At 36.9% G+C, this 20,843-nt stretch overlaps 1 protein-coding gene across 8 annotated transcripts in view; it reads left to right on the plus strand.

The window, feature by feature from the left end:
• EHBP1 (EH domain binding protein 1) overlaps positions 1–20,843 on the plus strand; it is a 336,619-nt gene that overhangs the window by 77,254 nt on the left and 238,522 nt on the right. The window lies entirely within an intron of this gene.

The raw sequence follows: 20,843 nt of genomic DNA on the forward strand, positions 1-20,843 counted from the left end.
TGAAATGATAGCCAATAGCAGTATTATTTTTAAGAAGTACTTTTGTTGCAACTATAAAGGTAAAAATACTCTACTGAATTATGTGTATACTTGTGTTCAGTTTGAGGCTTGAGGGAAAGACTATGTCTTACCCATCTTTTTATCTGTTTAGCATCTAGCATGGTGCTTCTCACATAGCTTATTTAAACATTTGTTGAACAAAATCATGAATGACCTTTGACATCTTTAAAAATAAAGTACATGCTTTAACTCTTTGGGTTGAGGGATTCTCGACTGGTGCTTTAATAATCATCTTCAGTTGGGTCACCTAGGTGGCTCAGTCAGGTAAGCATCTGCCTTTGGCTCAGGTCTTTATCCGAGGGTCCTGAGATTGAGCCCTGCACCAGGCTCTCTGCTCAGTGGGGAGCCTGCTTCTCCCTCCCCCTCAGCCCGGCACCCAAGCTCGTGCTTGCTTTCTCTCAAATAAATACATAAAATCTTAAATAATCATCTTCAGTTAATTTAAATATTGTGGAATCACAAGTGATTAACAGGCATATCATAGGTGTTGAGTAGATATTTTCAAATGGGGTTTAGGGAAGATAGGCAATGAGAATATAGTGAGTAGATTCAGTGAATATTAGTTTTTTACCATTGTCATCATCATGATCACCATTAAAATTCTAAAATATATTTATACCAAATTTATAACATGCTTTGCTTGTAGCATATTCTTCCTTCCAGAGTCAGTATATCACCTGACTTGGTTGTATATCTCAGTGACTTTGTTGTATATCTTAGTGATGGAAGGAATACTACACTTTTTCCAACAGTAGCTGGGCCATTTTTAGCCCAGGGGAGCTGGGAAGTTTGGGAAGATCAGGTCCAAACATGGTAGGGGGAGTTCTGATGGCTGGATAGCAAGCCAGTGTAACTGTGTTAAGTGTTCACACATGTTAACAATTCTGGACTTTCTTAGGATAGATTTGAACATTATGAGTGGAGTAGTCATTGAAGTTTTAAAAACAAATGAACTTAGACTTCTTGAAATTGATTACAGCTTGAGAAAAGCTAGCTTTCATTCTCATATAAGGGCTTCTCCACAATGGATGGTCTTTCAATTTTTAATACTCATGACTCAGTGATACATTTGAAGTCTCTTTGTTAACTTGATGTGTTAAAGAGTTAGCCAATTAAATTTGGGTTGTAGTTGATGGTAAAAACTACCTTTAAATTTGTCTAGAAAGGTATTCTTATTACACAACGAAGATGGACACATACCAGTTCCAAGTCTCTGAAGAGTGGTATTATAAACTAACTCACCGAGAGGTGCATATAAGCCTCTTCTTTATAGCGCATAAACAGAATGCATTAAACGAATACTGTGAGGTGTGAGAAAGTTTAAAAATAATCTTGGGACGCTGTATAAACCTTTTCCTAGGTTACAGCTCCCCTCAGTGGTAAATGATGAAATTGATTCTTGTCTGGAGAAACAGTTCTTTCCCTGTAGCAATAATATGGTACAATGTTGTATTCTGCTCTACATTTTAAAAGTGTAATGGGCAGCCCCATTACAATTTCGAAAGACTAAAATCTGGGCTTTGTTTCTGAATGGAATATTAATGGACCTTTCTTTTCCTTGCACTTTGTGTTATAACCCCACAGCCAATAAAAAAAAAGTTTAGTTTTTGTTTAATATATACCAATAAAACAGAGAATTCTCCAGAATAGATTACTATAACAGATTTATTGGGCACTTATTGTATACTGGATACTGTGTAGAATGCTTTATACACATTATCTCATTTACTCATTACAATAACACTGTCTGATATTAATAACCTTATTCTAATGAATAAAGAAAGTGAGATTTAGAGAGGCTAAGTAACTTGCTCAAGTTATATTGCTATGAAATTAGGATTTTATCTAGTCTTGTCATTCTCCGTGGCCTGTGCCCTTTACTCCTATGCAGTAACTACCTCCCTTAGTGATAAAGGTGGAAAGAAATAATTTGAAATTGTAGGGTCATACAGAAGTTTTAATCAGGTTTCCGTAGTGATAGACCTATGAGGTACATATGTATTAGTAGTAAAGGTAGTCTTTAATTATTGTACGTATTCAGTCTGAAAGTTATTGACTGCTTCTAACATTACTAAATGGAATTCCAGGATTTATCAGTCCCCAGAATTCTGAATATCTTTTCTCAAAACAGCTTTCTTGCTACTTTATATAAATTGAGGTATGCTGTCTTCATTTTATTGGTTCTTTTGTTTCTAGTCATAGAAAAGATTTTCCAGTTGTTTCTGAGTTTTCTTCTTTGGATCAGAAAGCTACTTCTAACATAGGTTGAAACTTTAGAGGTGATTTTACTACTGCTAGCTTTGTGACCTTGGACAAGTTATTTAATCTTTTATAGCCTCAGTGTACTTAAGTATAAAATGATGGTATTAATGTCTACTCTGTAGGTTATTGAAAATTAGAAATAATGTATAAAAGCATCTAGTTCAGTAAGGGGTAGCTATTTTTATATAATGTTCTTTGTAGAGGACATGGAAAAATGTAAAGGAAAGGAAGCTAGATTTCCAAACTTACTGTTGTAGGATTTTAGTTTTTTCACTCCTTTATACAATTTATGCCTCTCAGCAGTTCTAGACTTTATTTATCTCAAGAAATGACAAGGCAACTTATAAATATCTCATTTGGGTTAAACTTAAACGTATTTTTATCTTTTGAAAGTTTCTAGCTTTTAATTTAAGACATCTTCCCCTTATAAATTTAATCCAAGATTAAGGACCAGTTTGTTTTCTGAAATTAATCTGGTGCTGGTAATTCATTAATATCTACCCCTGGAGCAGACGGTCTATGTTTGTGTTTATCTTTCCACAATATGAATATATGAATATACTTCAAAAACAAATATAAATGAGTTTTAAATTATCCTTTATTTTGGATTATTTACAGTCCATTTCCATATTATTAGTACAGACTATCAAGAGCAAATATCACAAAGCAACATGTTTCTTTTTTTATTTACCATAATATAATGATGTTTGTTCACCCAGGCAGTTGACATTGTGGGTTTTATTTTAATGTGAAGCCATAATAGTTATATTTAGGAAACAATTTTATTTTCTTTCCTGGTGCTTTGTTATCCAATGAAAATCAGAACCAGCATATTTGTAAATTATACCTATAAGTCTTAGTTTTGAAAATTAAAAAATTTTTATTCTTTAGATTCTTTTGGTTTTTAAGTGAGTCCAAAAATATGTATTGATGAAAAACACCAACCCAGGTTGAATTCATTCATTCATTCATTCATTCATTTTGCAAACATTTAATGTGAATTTTCTATATGCCTAGAATTTTGTTAATATTGACGCTACAAAGTCAATTAAGACATGCAGAATTTCATTGATTCTGAGATGCATATTTTCCCCCCACATTTTAACTTATCTGAAATTGGATCATCTTAAATTTTTGGTGTCCCACAATTATAATTGGTAGTGTTTTTTTCTTTCTTAGTGCTATATAAAATGATAGTGCATCCTTTAAAAACCAATAGAGACTTATATTTGATGGTGTGAAGTATCCTGTCTTCCTGAAATTTATAAACTATTAGGGGTGTTGTATAATTTTAAAAAATGCAAGAAAAAAAGATACCTTTAGGAGGTGTGAAGGAGGGCAGCACCAGGGGAGAGTTCCTGGAGGAAGTGGCTACAGAGCTTAGTTAAAAAAAAAAAAAAAAAAAAAAGAGGGTTGCCTGGGTGGCTCAGTTGGTTAGGTGTCTGCCTCTTGATTTTGTTTTAGGTCGTGATCTCAGGGTTGTGGAATCGAGCCCCATGTCAGGCTCCATGCACAGCATGGAGCCTGCTTAAGATTCTCTCTGTTCCATTCTCTCTTCCACTCTGCCCCAAAAAGAATTAAAAAAAAAAAAGGATTTATGTAAAAAGGCATTCCAAGCAGAGAAAAGAAGGATCAGGTAAAGGCAAGAGAGACAGTGGTGAGTTTGGAGTAGTATCTGTTCTTGATCAGATAATTGAGAGGAAGAGCAAAAAAACCCCCCAAAACCAAACCAACTGAAACAAAGCATGAACTACCCACCAAAGATCAACAGACCTCTATTTTTTTAAACCACTAATCCAGTGAATTTAATATTAGGCATGCGATTACTTGAGGTGCTTTGTCCTACTTAGAGGAGATGAAGAGGGTATCTTAATGTGTTTTCTTGGTGCTACCTGTCCAGTCTTTCCCACTTTCTACCTGTGACCAATGAGATGGGCAGTTTGGCCATCATAGTGTCTTTTTTTATTGCCATTTATGTTATATTACCTCCAGAAGCCATTTAAATGGATTGGGATATTAATTATGTTAATTCCAAGGCAGTACTATAAATCCTCCTCTGTTTTGTTTCTTTTATTGGATTATATTGAACAAGATTGTTTGCGCAACCAAACTCACCTGACAAGAATACCATTATACCAAGAACAGAGATGATATAATAGCTCAAACAATACAAGGTAAACAGTATAAAATCACAAAGTTTCTGACCTTATTAAATTTAAGTTTGAATCCTCCTTCGAAATCAAGTCAGTCTCTTGATCTTGCAAAGTTGTAGTCTGATAAATTACCTCTACTTTTTCTTTCAAAGGAAAAAATATGTATTAATGCTTCTTTCCTCTAAATATTTTTCTTTTGTGTCATCTCAGCCAAGGGATCTCATTCCAATGTCTGGGTAACGACTGGCTATTTTTATAGGAACTGTAGCTTGCAGCTTCTTCCATTTAAACTGGTATAGCTTCTTCAGTAACTCCAAACTGGGATTATCTTTTCAGCTCCAAGGAACTCATGAATACTAAAGTTCCAAAGGGTGAATAGTACATAGAAGAATACTACAACCCACATACCACAAAAACAAGAATCCTTTCCTACCCCATGTAACCCATACGACAATTTATAATTTAAGTATCAATCAGAGATGGCCTAGCTTTTTTAGGGTAGGACATTTGCCATAGTATAGTCCTACTTATTACCCACAGAAATGTGACCTAACTAATTTTCTTGAACCTGATTAGTTCCTGTTGACCTTACTTCTATGTGGAAGTGACACCGAGAGGGTGGAAAGGAGGTTCAAACTTCCACTAGGAACAACTCCACTTTTTGTTCCTCTGTTAACCAATAACTAGAGAGTGGTTTAGTCAGTAATGCCTATATATGTTTATTTGTTAGTATTGTATACTGTATTATATACTATATATACCCAACTTTTAAAAATCTCAACTTACATTTTTAAAATTATTTCAAATGTACACAAAAGTAGCAGGAATAATATGATGAATCTCTATGTACCTACTTCTCAGCCTCAGGAATCGTATTTTGCCAAACTTACTTCATCAGTCCTTCCACTTTTCTTTTTTTTACCAGATATTTTAAAGAAAATCTCAGATATTGTATCATTTCTGATGTAAATAATGAAGGCCACTTTTGAATACCATTGGTTTAGAAACTTGCTAAAAGATACTGGTGTGTCAGAAAAGATGATCTACCTACAAATGAAAAAAAAATTTTTTTTTTTTGGTAAACTTCCTTTTAGATGATTTTTCTTATCTGGTAGGCCTATGGTTCAAAAATTGTTTTGTCCTTGGGGCGCCTGCGTGGCTCAGTCGTGGCTCAGTCGTTAAGTGTCTGCGTTTGGCTCAGGGCATGATCCCAGGGTCCTGGGATCGAGCCCCACATCAGGCTTCCTCTCTCGCTGGCTGTCTCTCTCTCTGTCAAATAAATAAATAAAATCTTTAAAAAAAAATTGTTTTGTCCTTGAAAAGTGGTATTATTTGTATTTGTTTCCACATAAAAAATATATAACAATATTAGAAGCAACAGACCTTCCCCTCCAAACCCCTCAGATTTGAACTCTTGCATTTGGAATAGGAAACTCACAGTTCAGACAGGCTTTACCTGGTCTTCTAATTAACCTGTCAACTTGCTGTTGTATATGATTATGTGAATAGTGCCTGGCTGGCTCTGTAAATTAGATAGGGTATTCTAGATATGGCTAGTAGTTAAATGAAGTATTGTCAGCTAGTTCACTCTCAGTTTGGTCAAATTTCAGAGAAAGTCCATATATATACACACATTTTTTTCCTGCTTTGTTTTTTTTTCTTTTAAGGCTACATATTTAATGTGTTCTAGTTCAGAAATCTTTCCGATTATGCTTCTGGAGAAAAATTCCACATCCTTTATTCTCAAGTGACCCTTTGGCTTTAAAGATAATAGTGGAGAATGTTTGTTTCACTTAAAAGAGAAGTATGCCCAAGAATAATTATATGTGCGTAGAGCCTGTCAGAATCCTCAAAAATCCTAAAATTCTTTTTTTTTTTTTTAAGATTTTATTTATTTATTTGACAGAGAGAGAGACAGGCAGCGTGAGAGGGAACACAATCAGGGGGAGTGGGACAGGAAGAAGCAGGCTCCCAGCAGAGGAGCCTGATGTGGGGCTCGATCCCAGAACGCCAGGACCATGCCCTGAGCCGAAGGCAGACGCTTAACGACTGAGCCACCCAGGCGCCCCAAAATCCTAAGATTCTTGTGTATCTCTATTGGTTTAAATACTTACTTAGTTTTCCATTTTCATCTTGCTTAATGTCTGTAATTTTTTGTCAATTATCTGTCAATTTTATTAGGGCATATTAATTAGAAGAAAGCAAGTTTTTTTATCTTCAGATTCTACATCCTAAAATTCTTGACACAAGAAGGGACCACACATGGATTAAAATCTAAAGTCAACTATACTGTATTTATCTATGTGTAATGCAAGACGTCCTAAGTTAAAATTGTAAATAAACTACTGCATGTTAAAAAATTTATTTCATATTGTAGTTTACTTTGTGAAATGTCTTAGCTAACAAACTTAAGGAAGAGTTTCATTTTATAGCAATGAAGCACTGTTTTTATACTAGTACAACAGTATGCTGTTGGGTAGTCTTTTTGGTTGGATTTTCTGATTTTTATTTATTATGTGGAGATTCATCTTTACTGATGTTAATCATGCCTTACAGATCAAGCAAACAGAGCAATAAAATAAAATTTTATTAAAGTCTTAATACTTACAGTTGCTTATTTATTTACCAACTTGATTAAATGGATACTGTGTGGCAGATATTTGCTAGTTATTGAGAATGTAATAGTGCAAAAGAAATGGCCCCTATGACTCTAGATATCCTACAGTCTAGGTGGAGATGAACAGGCAACCACTAAGATAGGAGTAAGTGTAGGGCATTACATGTGCACATATAGAGCTTATCTAACCCCAGTCTTGGTGGGTTAGAGGGAGCTCTTCAATGAAAGTGATTTGTTAGTTGGAACCTAAAAGATAAAGTTTTTACAAATCTTTATCTGTAACCTCAAAATCCAAAATCTCTACTATCTAAAGACTTCTAAAAATGTGTATTTAAAAAAAAATTTTGGTTCGAATTCATTTGGTGACAAAAGCTGTCCTCACCTGAGGTGAAGCTATTTGTAATATTTATGACACTTACTGTGCACGGTTATTCATTTTGCTGTAGAAATATATAATTGACTGTGAGTGTTGCTTCAGACCTCCTTGGGAGTGTTGCTGTAATTTAGGCACTGTAATACAGGCATAGGCACTGTATTGCCTAAAATCCAAATAAGAGATTTCGGATAAAAGATTAAGTACTTCTGATAGCTGCAGGGAATTTAGAGAGTGTTTCAGGTGGTTGGATTAGCATGAGCAGAGGCAAGAGAGATTGTGGCTCCTTTGTGAAACAGCATATTGTTCAGTAGATTACTTTCTAGAATATTTAATTTTAAAAACATTGGTTAGGAGCTGATGGCTAGGTCAGTTGGTAGAACCTGAGAATCTTGATCTTGGGGTAGTGAGTTCAAGCTCCACATTAGGCGTAGAGATTACTTTAAAAAGTATTCGTTGATTTTTCTAGGGTTATAGTTATTTATAACCATTTAGTTAAGTTTTATGGTAATGAGGGAGTTAAAGAATTGACTATATAGTTGCTGTGAACCTACAGATTTACATGGTTCACATGGTGGGTAATAGTGGTAAAGGAAAGAAGTGTTGATGTTGTTAGTTTTTTTTTTTTTTTTAAAGATTTTATTTATTTATTTGACAGAGATAGAGACAGCCAGCGAGAGAGGGAACACAAGCAGGGGAGTGGGAGAGGAAGAAGCAGGCTCATAGCGGAAGAGCCTGATATGGGGCTCGATCCCATAACGCCGGGATCACGCCCTGAGCCGAAGGCAGGCGCTTAACCGCTGTGCCACCCAGGTGCCCCGATGTTGTTAGTTTTAAATTAGCATTCACTGCTCTGAAATCATCCTTGTCATTTTTTTAACAATGCAGATAGTTGGGCCCCAACTTGGACCTACCGAATTGGAATTCTGATGCAAAAGGGGAGATTGCTTTGAGCATATTAGGGTCACCAAATTATTTTTTTTTTCCAAATTAAGGATTTGGAAAATGGGGGTAGGTGAGTGTATGAAACAGTACTTTATACACTATGAAATGTATTTCATTATGAAAATAATTTTATGCCCTCATACTTAACATCAGTTAAAAAGACGATACCTTACTGGAATTTATTACAGTTTTACTTTCTGAAATTACTTAGTCATGTAAATGTGGTGTATTAACTTCAAGATCTTGCTTCACCTGAGGGGTGCCTCAGTGGCTCAGTCAGTTAAGCATCTGCCTTCAGCTCAGGTCATGATCCCAGGGTCCTGGGATGGAGCCCGGAGTGGGGCTCCCTGCTCAGCGAGGAGTCTGCTTCTTCCACTCCCTCTGCCCTTTCATGTGGTCTCATGTTCTCTCTCTCAAATAAGTGAATAAAATCTTCAGTCTATTTTCAAATAAATACTTCTTTTGATCCTTGAGAAATCTCTCTAAAGTAGACATTATTATAATTTCTTTGAGTCCATGAGGTGAAGTGACTAGCTCAAGAACACATAGAAAACAACTTAACTTGGTCTCAAGCTTAAGTCTTTAGACTCTGAAGCCCCATGCGTTTTACCCTGCGTTTATTCACTCTTAAATCATCAAACATTTATTGTCCTAGGCACAGGGTATAGAGTCTGGCTGTACTAATTAATTACTATGGGGGATACATAGGAACATCTCTACTCAGATACTAAAATCTGGCTTGAGAGGTAAACACACGAAACAAGAAAAAATGAGATGTACTATGCTAAATGCGTAATGATGGCTGAAAAGTACAACAGAGGTTAGAGTTAGATGAGTTAATAGGGACTGAAATTATCGAGAACGTTTTAAGAGCTGCTTGTCAAACATGGCTGTGTTTATCCTAAGAGGTAGTGGCAATTTCTGTCTTTCTGCATTGTAAATTCTCTTCTCTAACATGCACTTCAAGGTATTTTTATAATGAAATCTCCAAAGAATTATTTCAGAAAAAGGCAAGAGTAATATAAATTTTAAAGATGAAATGTAAGTTCAAAGAAATGTTATGTTTTGATTGCGCTGCTTCTAGTCCTGGGATCCCTAGTCTCGGGTCCTCAGGGGATATGCATCCTACTTCTTTACTCATAAGGGTAATTGAAAGGAGAAGTGGAGAAGCATTGGATAGTGGGAAAAGGAAGGCTTTGGGTACAGTTAGGCCTGGACTTGAATCATACTTGCTAGCTGTAAATTTGGACTTTATACATATTTATCCTTTCAGAACCTGTTATCTCATCTATGAAACAGATATTTTAGAAAATGGTAGCTTGGACTAGAGATTTTAAAAGCATAAAAAGCATGTAGCACAGTGCTTGAAAAAATAGTAAGGATTCAATACATGCTAACAATAAGTGGCAGAGAGAGTTTACAAAGGAGAGGAAAATAATAAACTTGGAAGGGAAATTTGAGGGAATACGGAAATTACTTAGTTAAGTGATTAGGTGTACAAAGGATCAGGACATGGAAACTCTTGAATACTAGATTGGAATTGAATATGCTTGACCGAAGACCGTTTCTAAGCACAATGTTTCAGAAAGGATGCATATTAAAGTATGGGGTCACTTACCCAACCATTTAGATCTGTGAAATCGTCCTTCCCTCTTTAAGCGGGCAGTAGCCTGCACTGGTAACAGATACCACAGCCAGCTTGCTATCACAAGCAAGCAAGGGCTCAACCTTGAATTTTGGAATCCTTAGAGCTATCTCTTGCAGCGATGAACTTCAGAGGATTGAGATCTTTTTAATATCTTTAATAGGTAAAAGTTTGTAAATGAAGGTGCCCCTTCTTTTAAAATCAGATTTTGAATGAAATCTTTACCCAAAACATTTTAAGGGACATTGGGTATTTTTTACAATTTTTGAAGAACAGGTGACTGACATGTTACAAGCACGAAAACCCCTTCTCATGTGGATAACCCATTCTGTTACTTTGTAACTTCAGGAAGTAGTCACCCTCTTATCTTACTTTTTAAAAATCTTCTATGCTTTTTGCAGACAACAAAGCGAAGGCACTAGCATATACCCAAGTAACATTTTGAGTTGTATTTAAAAGTTTAAATTTGTTAGAGGTTTAAGTTAATGTATATACATTTCATCAAACGACTTTAAAAATGAAAGGAAGTAGAGCAGTAGCATATTTGCATTGTAATAGGCATTTCTATTTAAAGTTGATAATAGAACAGAAAGCATCTTAGTAGATAATTATTGTTGCTCCCAACAACTGTATGTCCTTGGAGAGGATCACAACGTGACTAAAAGGAGAGTTCTGGGAGTTAAGGAAGATACTAAAGCCTTGTGTATTTTAGTTTCTATAAGCTAAAAAATAGTCTAAACTTTAACTTTATGCTGAATGAATTCAATGGCGTATAATTTGTGTAGTTATTACCAAGTCATAGTAGTAAACTGCAGTCCGTCTTCTAAATCGCTAGAGCTATATAGTTTCTTCTTCTTGCTTCATCCTTCAGATGTCTTCCCTATAGATGAATGAAAAGGACAGCCACAGTTTCTTTCAGTTCTATTTTTCTGCCAGTTGGAAGGAGGAAGCTGACAAACAAGACAGCTATCAAAGCAAACCTCTAATACTACATTGGAGATATTTGAAACCAGCAATGTATTTGAGCAATTTTTTACATGTTTATTCATAGAAATTTAACAGTTAAAAGACACTAGTGCATAGAAGACATTATGAATCTGCATGAGGCCTTTTCTCCCCCTGATGACAAACATTAGAAGAGATTTGGTAATTGCTTTACTCTAGACTTTTAACAGAAAAGTATTTAATATTTTTTTAGTTTACTACTTTCACTTGTCTCTCTCTGTGTTCTCTCAGGAATATGTAAATAAAACTTTCTTAGTCTTATAATGGAATGGATTTTTGGCATTCTAGTTTTCTGCCAAACCAACTACCTTGAAAGACCGGTTAATATGTTGGAGATTTCCTACATAATTCTTTGCTCAAAGACAACCATGAAGTGAATTATAAAAACAAACACAAACTCTTAAAAAATTTTAAGTTAAATTGAGGTGCCTGTCTAACTCAGTTTGGTAGAGCATGGGACTCTTGATCTAGGGGTTGTGGATTTGAGCCCCACGTTGGGTGTACAGATTACTTAAAAAAAAAAAAGAATCTTAAAAAAAGTTAAGTTTAATTATTTCTTTGTATAGAATTGGAACCTTGCCTTGTGTAATTAGATATAGTTGCATTTGTACTTGATAGAAAAGCAAATGGAATTGCTAACATTATAAGAGGTGTGTAAGTGTTTAGAAAAACAAAATTATATGTGCACCTCCGATCCATATGAACCTTAGAGTACAAAACTGTCTTGGTACTTTAATACCTTTAAGCTCTCCAGAAAATAAGGAAGAGTTTCACAACTCTCTGTGGGTGATTTATTATCCTACCAATTTTTTTTCTATTTTAATGCCAGACTTCTTTTTAAAATTTTATTTTTTGATTCTTTTTTGTATGACATACTCCTTAATTTTTCTATATCATTAAACTAATGAGGCATTTTTACCTTGCATGTGTTTGTGCTCTAACATAAATTGGGTATAATAGTTGATTTTTATTAGATTGTGACTACTAGACACTGATGAAGTACAGTGTCTTGTAATAACAATCTTTAAAAATTTTTTTTTTAATTTTTAAGTTTTTTATTATTTTTTCAATTTTTATTTTTACTTAGTTTTTTAAAAAATTTATTTATTTGATGGAGAGAGAGTGAGAGAGCACAAGCAGGGAGAGCAACTGGCTCCCCACTGAGCAGGGAGTGGGATCAGGGCTCCATCCCAGGACCCTGATCTCATGACCTGAGCTGAAGGCAGACGCTTAACCGACTAAGCCACCCAGGTGCCCGTTAATTTTTTTTTTTGTTTTAAGATTTTATTTATTTATTTGTCAGAGAGAAAGAGAACACAAGCAGCAGGGAGCGGCAGGCTAGGGAGAAGCAGGCTCCTTGTCCAGCAAAGAGCCTGATATGGGACTCCATCCCAGGACCCTGGGATCATGACCTGAGCTGAGGGCAGGTGCTTAACCAACTGAGCCACCCAGGCATCCCTTGTAATAATAGTATTATGCTCAATGACATGATAAAACAGTGTTCTGATAAATATGGTACTTTAGTTTAAAATAATTCAATGCTTGAAGAATATTTTTTGCCTTAAGATAGATTTGTTTTTAGATTTCTCAGTGCGGCGGCGGCGGCGGCTCGGGGGACCGGGGCCTTTTGTTTGGAGCGGCTGCGGGGGGGGGGGGGGGGCCCGGAGCGGCGAGGTCGCCGGCCTTCCCCAGCTCGCTCGGTCCCGGCACACCCTCGCGGGGGTGGGGAGGCCGCCCCCAGGGCCGGGCCTCGCCTCAGGCGCCACCGCCCTGCCCTAGGCCCGCCCCACCTGGCCTGAGGGGAGGAACTGGCTGGGACTTCCCGGGAGGAACTGGCTGGGACTTCCCGCGCGGCCCAGGCGCCTCTGGAGTCGCCGCCACTACCATGCGTGCTCTGGACCCTAAGCTACCCCTGGTTCCTTCCTCAGACGCCATGAAGATCAAGGATGCCAAGAAACCCTATAAATAAATAAATAAAATCTTTAAAGAAGAAGCCCACATCCCCCTATAAAACAAGGGGCATGGCCTGGGACCCAGTCAATAATTTGGGCTCTGGACAACCCCGCAACCTCTCCTCATCAGAATGACAAGAAGGAGAAGCCCCCCCACCCCAGCAAAGAAAAGACAGTGAGTCTGTGGCCTCTGCCAGAGAAATAATGGATATGGATGTAACCAAATTATCAGAAATGGAATTCAGAGTAACGATGGTCAAAATGATGAGTAGATTTGAAAAAAGTATTAACGAAAAGGTTACTGAGAATATAGAATCCCTAAGGACAGAAATGAGAGCGAACCTGACAGAAATTAAAAATTCTATGAGCCAAATGCAGGCAAAACTAGAGACTCTGACGGCCAGGGTCACAGAAGCAGAGGAACGGGTTAGTGAATTGGAGGATGGGTTAATAGAGGAAAAAACCAAAATAGAAGCTGCTATTAAAAAAAATCCAAGCCCACGAATGTAGGTTACGGGAGATTACTGACTCAATGAAACGATCCAGTGTTAGAATCATCGGCATCCCCGAGGGGGTGGAGAAAAACAGAGGTCTAGAAGAGATATTTGAACAAATTGTAGCTGAAAACTTCCCTAATCTAGCGAGGGAAACAAACATTCGTGTCCAAGAGGCAGAGAGGACCCCTCCCAAGCTCAACCACGACAAACCTATGCCACGTCACGTCATAGTGCATTTCACAAATATTAGATGCAAGGATACAGTATTGAAAGCGGCCAGGGCAAAGAAATTTCTCACGTACCAAGGCAAGGCATCAGAATTACGTCAGACCTGTCTACACAGACCTGGAATGAGAGAAAGGGTTGGGGGAACATATTTAAAGCTCTTCCAGAGAAAAACATGCAGCCAAGGATCCTTTATCCAGCAAGGCTGTCATTCAGAATTGATGGAGAAATAAAGACATTTCAGAATCGCCAGTCACTAACCAATTTCGTAACCACAAAACCAGCCCTACAGGAGATATTACGGGGGGTTCTATAAAAGTAAAAAGGCCCCAAGAGTGATACAGAACAGAAAGTCACAGCCAATACAAACAAAGACTTTACTGGCAACATGGCATCATTAAAATCATATCTCTCAGTAATCAGTCTTAATGTAAATGGTTTGAACCATCCCATAAACGCCACAGGGTTGCAGATTGGATAAAAAGAAATGACCCATCCATTTGCTGTCTACAAGAGACTCATTTCGAACCCAAAGATGCATTCAGACTGAGAGTAAGGGGATGGAGTACCATCTTTCACGCAAATGGACCTCAAAAGAAAGCTGGGGTAGCAATTCTCATATCAGATAAATTGGATTTTAAACTACAGACTATAGTTAGAGATGCAGAAGGGCACTATATTATTCTTAAAGGAAGTATTCAACAAGTGGATATGACAATTATAAATATATATGCCCCCAACAGGGGAGCAGCAAGATACACAAGCCAACTCTTAACCAGAATAAAGAGACATATAAATAAAAATACATTAATAGTAGGGGACCTCAACACTCCACTATCAGAAATAGACAGAACACCCTGGCAAAAACTAAGCAAAGAATCAAAGGCTTTGAATGCCATACTCGACGAGTTGGACCTCATAGATATATATAGAACACTACACCCCAGAACCAAAGAATACTCATTCTCTTCTAATTCCCATGGAACATTCTCAAGAATAGACCATGTTCTGGGACACAAAACAGGTCTCAACCGATACCAAAGATTGAAATTATCCCCTGCATATTCTCAGACCCCAACGCTTTGAAATTGGAACACAACCACAAGGAAAAATTTGGAAGAAACTCAAACACTTGGAGACTAAGAACCACCCTACTCAGGAATGACTCAATTAACCAGGAAATCAAAAATCAAATTAAACAATTTATGGAGACCAATGAGAATGAAAATACAACAGTCCAAAACCTATGGGATACTGCAAAGGCAGTCCTAAGGGGGAAATACATAGCCATCCAAGCCTCACTCAAAAGAATAGAAAAATCTAAAATGCAGTTTTTATATTCTCACCTCAAGAAGCTGGAACAGCAACAGAGGGACAGGCCTAATCCACGCACGAGGAAGCAGTTGGCCAAAATTAGAGCTGAAATCAATCAAGCAGAAACCAGAAGTACAGTAGAGCAGATCAACAGGACTAGAAGCTGGTTCTTGGAGAGAATCAATAAAATTGACAGACCACTGGCAAGACTTATCCAAAAGGAAAGAGAAAGGACCCAGATTATTAAAATTATGAATGAAAAAGGAGAGGTCACGACGAACACCATTGAAATTGGAAGGATTATTAGAAATTTTTATCAACAGCTATATGCCAATAAACTAAGCAATCTGGAAGAGATGGAATCCTTCCTGGAAAACTATAAACTACCAAGATTGAAACAGGAAGAAATTGATTTCTTAAACAGGCCAATTAATTATGAAGAAATTGAGTCAGTGATAAACAACCTTCCAAATAACAAAACTCCAGGCCCGGACGGTTTTCCTGGGGAATTCTACCAAACATTCAAAGAAGAAATAATACCTATTCTCCTAAAGCTATTTCAAAAAATAGAAACAGAAGGAAAGCTACCAAACTCATTCTATGAGGCCAATATTACCTTGATCCCCAAACCAGGCAAAGACCCCCTCAAAAAGGAGAATTACAGACCGATTTCCCTAATGAATATGGATGCCAAAATCCTCAACAAGATACTTGCTAATAGAATCCAACAGTATGTTAAAAGGATTATCCACCACGATCAAGTGGGATTCATACCTGGGATGCAAGCATGGTTCAATATTCGCAAATCAATCAGCGCGATATATCATATCAACAAGAAAAGACTCAGGAACCATATGATCCTCTCAATCGATGCCGAAAAAGCATTTGACAAAATATAGCATCCTTTCCTGATTAAAACCCTTCAGAGTGTAGGAATAGAAGGTACATTTCTCAATCTCATAAAAGCTATGAAAAGCCTACTGCAAATATTATTCTCAATGGGGAAAAGCTGGAAGCCTTTCCCTTAAGATCAGGAACTCGACAAGGATGCCCACTCTCGCCAGTATTATTCAACATAGTACTAGAAGTCCTTGCAACAGCAGTCAGACAACAAAAGGGGATAAAAGGTATTCAAATCAGCAAAGAAGAAGTCAAAATGTCTCTCTTGGCAGATGACATGATACTCTATATGGAAAACCCAAAAGAAGCCACTCCCAAACTATTAGAAGTTATAGAGCAATTCAGGAACGTGGCGGGATACAAAATCAATGCTCAGAAATCAGTTGCATTTCTATACACGAATAACGAGACCGAAGAAAGAGAAATTAGGGAATCCATCCCATTTACAATAGCACCAAAAACCATACGTTACCTTGGAATTAACCAGAGACGTAAAGGACCTATATTCTAGAAACTATAAATCTCTCTTGAAAGACATTGAGGAAGACATAAAAAGATGGAAAGATATTCCACGCTCATGGATCGGAAGAATTAACATAGTTAAAATGTCCATGCTACCCAGAGCAATCTACACTTTCAATGCTATCCCGATCAAAATACCGAGGACATTTTTCAAAGAACTGGAACAAATAGTCCTTAAATTTGTATGGAAACAGAAAAGGCCCCGAATCTCCAAGGAACTGTTGAAAAGGAAAAACAAAGCTGGGGGCATCACAATGCCAGATTTCGAGCTGTACTACAAAGCTGTGATCACAAGGACAGCATGGTACTGGCACAAAAACAGACACATAGACCAATGGAACAGAATAGAGAGCCCAGAAATGGACCCTCAGCTCTTTGGGCAACTAATATTTGATAAAGCAGGAAAAAACATCCGGTGGGAAAAAGACAGTCTCTTCAATAAATGGTGCTGGGAAAATTGGACAGCTACATGCAAAAGAATGAAACTTGACCACTATCTCACACCATACACAAAAATAAACTCCAAATGGATGAAAGACCTCGATGTGAGACAGGAATCCATCAAAATTCTAGAGGAGAACATAGGCAGCAACCTCTACGACATCAGCCAAAGCAACCTTTTTCATGATACATCCCTAAAGGCAAGAGAAACAAAAGATAAAATGAATTTATGGGACTTCATCAAGATTAAAAGTTTCTGCACAGCCAAGGAAACAGTCAGAAAAACTAAGAGGCAGCCCACGGAATGGGAGAATATATTTGCAAATGACACTACAGATAAAGGACTGGTATCCAAGATCTATAAAGAACTTCTCAAACTCGATACACGAGAAACAAATAAATCAAAAAATGGGCAGAAGATATGAACAGACACTTTTCCAATGAAGACATACAAATGGCTAACAGACACATGAAAAAATGTTCAAAATCATTAGCCATCAAGGAAATTCAAATCAAAACCACACTGAGATACCACCTTATGCCAGTTAGAATGGCAAAAATAGACAAGGCAAGAAACAACAATTGTTGGAGAGGATGTGGAGATTGGGGATCCCTCCTACATTGTTGGTGGGAATGCAAGTTGGTACGGCCACTCTGGAAAACAGTGTGGAGGTCCCTTAAAAAGTTAAAAAGTGAGCTACCCTATGATCCAGCCATTGCACTACTGGTGTTTACCCCAAAGATACAGACGTAGTGAAGAGAAGGGCCATATGCACCCCAATGTTCATAGCAGCAATGTCCACAATAGCTAAATCGTGGAAGGAGCCGAGATGCCCTTCAACAGATGACTGGATTAAGAAGTTGTGGTCCATATATACAATGGAATATTACTCAGCTATCAGAAAGAACGAGTTCTCAACATTTGCTACAACATGGACGGCACTGGAGGAGATAATGCTAAGTGAAATAAGTCAAGCAGAGAAAGACACCTGTCATATGATTTCTCTCATCTATGGAACATAAGAACTAGGATGATCGGTAGGGGAAGAAAGGGATAAAGAAAGGGGGGTAATCAGAAGGGGGAATGAAACATGAGAGACTATGGACTATGAGAAACAAACTGAGGGCCTCAGAGGGGAGGGGGTGGGGGAATGGGATAGGCTGGTGATGGGTAGTAAGGAGGGCACGTATTGCATGGTGCACTGGGTGTTATACACAACTAATGAATCATCGAGCCTTACATCGGAAACCGGGGATGTACTGTATGGTGACTAACATAATATAATAAAAAATCATTAAAAAAAATAAAAAATAAAAGGAGAAGCAGTGGGAAAAAAGATTTGTTTTTAAATAAAAATTGTTTTGGAGAAACTCTCAAGAATATACAGATACTTTGTAACTGCCCTTCCTGTGTTGCCTTTGAAATTTGGTTGACAATAGCTGATACTTTCATTACTAGGAAACAGGTAAAGAGAAGATATTTCTCATGCTGTATAATAGTAGCAGAATCAAGGGTAGAAATTCCTCGGCTCCCTAATCTTAGGGAGCTTATGTACATTACCATGCTATTGAGATCATAACGACCATAGACAACAATAATGAAGACGTCTGTATTTTATTATCTCTCCAAGTTGCTTCTTATGTACTTTAAAGGAAAGATCTAGCTATATACAGTATGTCCTCCAACTATTTGTAGCTATAGCCATAGCAGTGGGAGGAGCAATTTCTCATTATTTCCCTGAATAACTCTTTTCCTGGAGTTATTTACCTTTACGATTCTGGCAGTCTGAATTGTCTTGTGGCATTTGTTAATTATTTCAGTGAAACCATTAAAATAAACTAGACCAAAGAACGTTTGAGAATATCCTGAAAGGAAAAGTATATATTGAATATATTAAATTTGTTTGTTGAATGGCTTAATAGGAAAAAAATTTTCCTCTCTGTATATATAACAATTCTTTCTCTGTGTTAATCGTATATATAACTATATATAATATAGGAAGCAAGAGCTGTTTTTTAGAGGGGTAGAGGGATATGAGATAGGAAAGGGTGGAAGAGTGTACTCTATTGCAACTTTCTTTAGCCAGAATTTTTTCACAGCACTTAGTTTTTGCTTTCCCTGTTATTTCCTCTTTTTGTCCTTAATGGCTTTGATTTTATGATACTTGAATCATTGCATTCTTTTGAAAATAGAGTCAATCTTGAAATAAATCAATCTGAGTAAAATAAATTTGAAGAATTTCTTTCTTGTTCTTATTAAACTGAAGGAAGAGTTTAGAAAAGTTTTCAAATGACATGAACTGGATTAGATCACTAGATATCATAGGATTTATTGGCATTATATTTATACATATTAAACTCTTTAGTCATAGCAACTGTTAATATATGCCTTCCTACTTCTTTTAGTCTAGACTTTCTAAAATTGCTTTTCTACTGGCTTTTTTTTTTCAAACCGTGCACAAGGTGTGTGGTGACTATAATTAATAGCACTGTTATATTTTTGAAAGTTGCTAAGAGAGTAGGTCTTAAAAGTTCTAATCACAAGAAAAAATATAACTATGTGTGGTGATGACTGTTAACTAAACTTATTATGATAGTCATTTCATAATACATATATCAAATCATCAGGTTGTACACCTGAAACTAATGCAATGTTATATGTCAACTGTATCTCATTAAAAAAAACAAAGAAGAGTAGGGTTAACCTCTATAAAAGAGACCATTATTATTCTATTTAATTGGGTCACAGAACGACTGTTTTTTAGACTCCATTATACTGAGTGCTGCAAAATTGTCTATGCATTTACTTCCTAGACTTCAAAGATACAAATAAGACAAAGTTTTGGTCCTCAAGTTGTTCTCAGTTTGGTCAAGGAGGCAGATCTGTGAGGCAAATGCTGAGACTACAGTGATGGTGCTAGAAAAGAAGCTTGTGGGAGGTCCATTTAGAGTGTCAAGGAGCTGTTGCATGTATCAGGGACATGGGAAGACTTCGAAGAGGAGTTGATATGAACTATGACTTGAAAGACTTTAAAAAGTTTACCTGCCAGATAGAGTTGGTGTGAGAACGATGGGTCTGAGGTAAGGACAGAAGAACAGCCTTGCTAGAGGCACAGGGATAAAATTGCTACAGCTTCATTTGCAAAGTGGGGAGAGCAGAAGGGGTTGAAACTAGTGAGATGAGCAAGGGACAGATTGTGCCTGGCCTTGTATGCTATATGAAAATATTTGAACTTTATCCTAGGTCTGTCTATGGGTCCCAAACTTGGCTGCCCATCAGAATCATCCCTGGGTGTAGTAAAACATACAGATTTGCCTAGATCCTGTATAATTGTGATTCATGATTCTAGTAAGCTATCAAGAGCCATGGGAAAGTTTTAAGCAGGGGTAAAATGATCAGACTTGTATTTTGAAAGATCGGTTTCTCAACAACAACAGAAGCACATACAAAAAATAGTAAAATATAGGGGCGCCTGTGTGGCTCATTTGGTTAAGTGTCCGACTCTTGATTTCAGCTCAGGTCTTGATCTCAGGGTCGTGAGTTCAAGCCCTGTGTTGGGCAGTAAAATATATAATATGTAATATATATATGTATATGTATATATGTAAAATAGAAAAACAAATTAATGTTTTATAGACCCTGGGAAAAAGAATTTTCAGCCTAGTACAAAAATTTAAAGTGTTTCTTTCTTTAATTTTGTAATTCTTTACTGTGGAATACTCAGAATGTCACTTCTGTTTTAAATAACAGAATTCGTAACTGAGCAAAGAAATGTAATTCGGGTTACAAAATTCTTGCTTTAATAAAATTTCCTTAATAATGAATAATGAAAAAATTCTTTAAACAATGAATTAAAAAAAGACGGGCACCTGGGTGGCACAGTTGGTAAGCATCCGAGTCTTGGTTTTAGCCTGGGTTGTGATCACAGGAT

The sequence above is a fragment of the Ursus americanus genome, chromosome 7 (assembly GCF_024610735.1).
Source record: "Ursus americanus isolate L20-20 chromosome 7, mUrsAme1.1.p, whole genome shotgun sequence".
Taxonomy (NCBI): Eukaryota; Metazoa; Chordata; class Mammalia; order Carnivora; family Ursidae; genus Ursus; species Ursus americanus.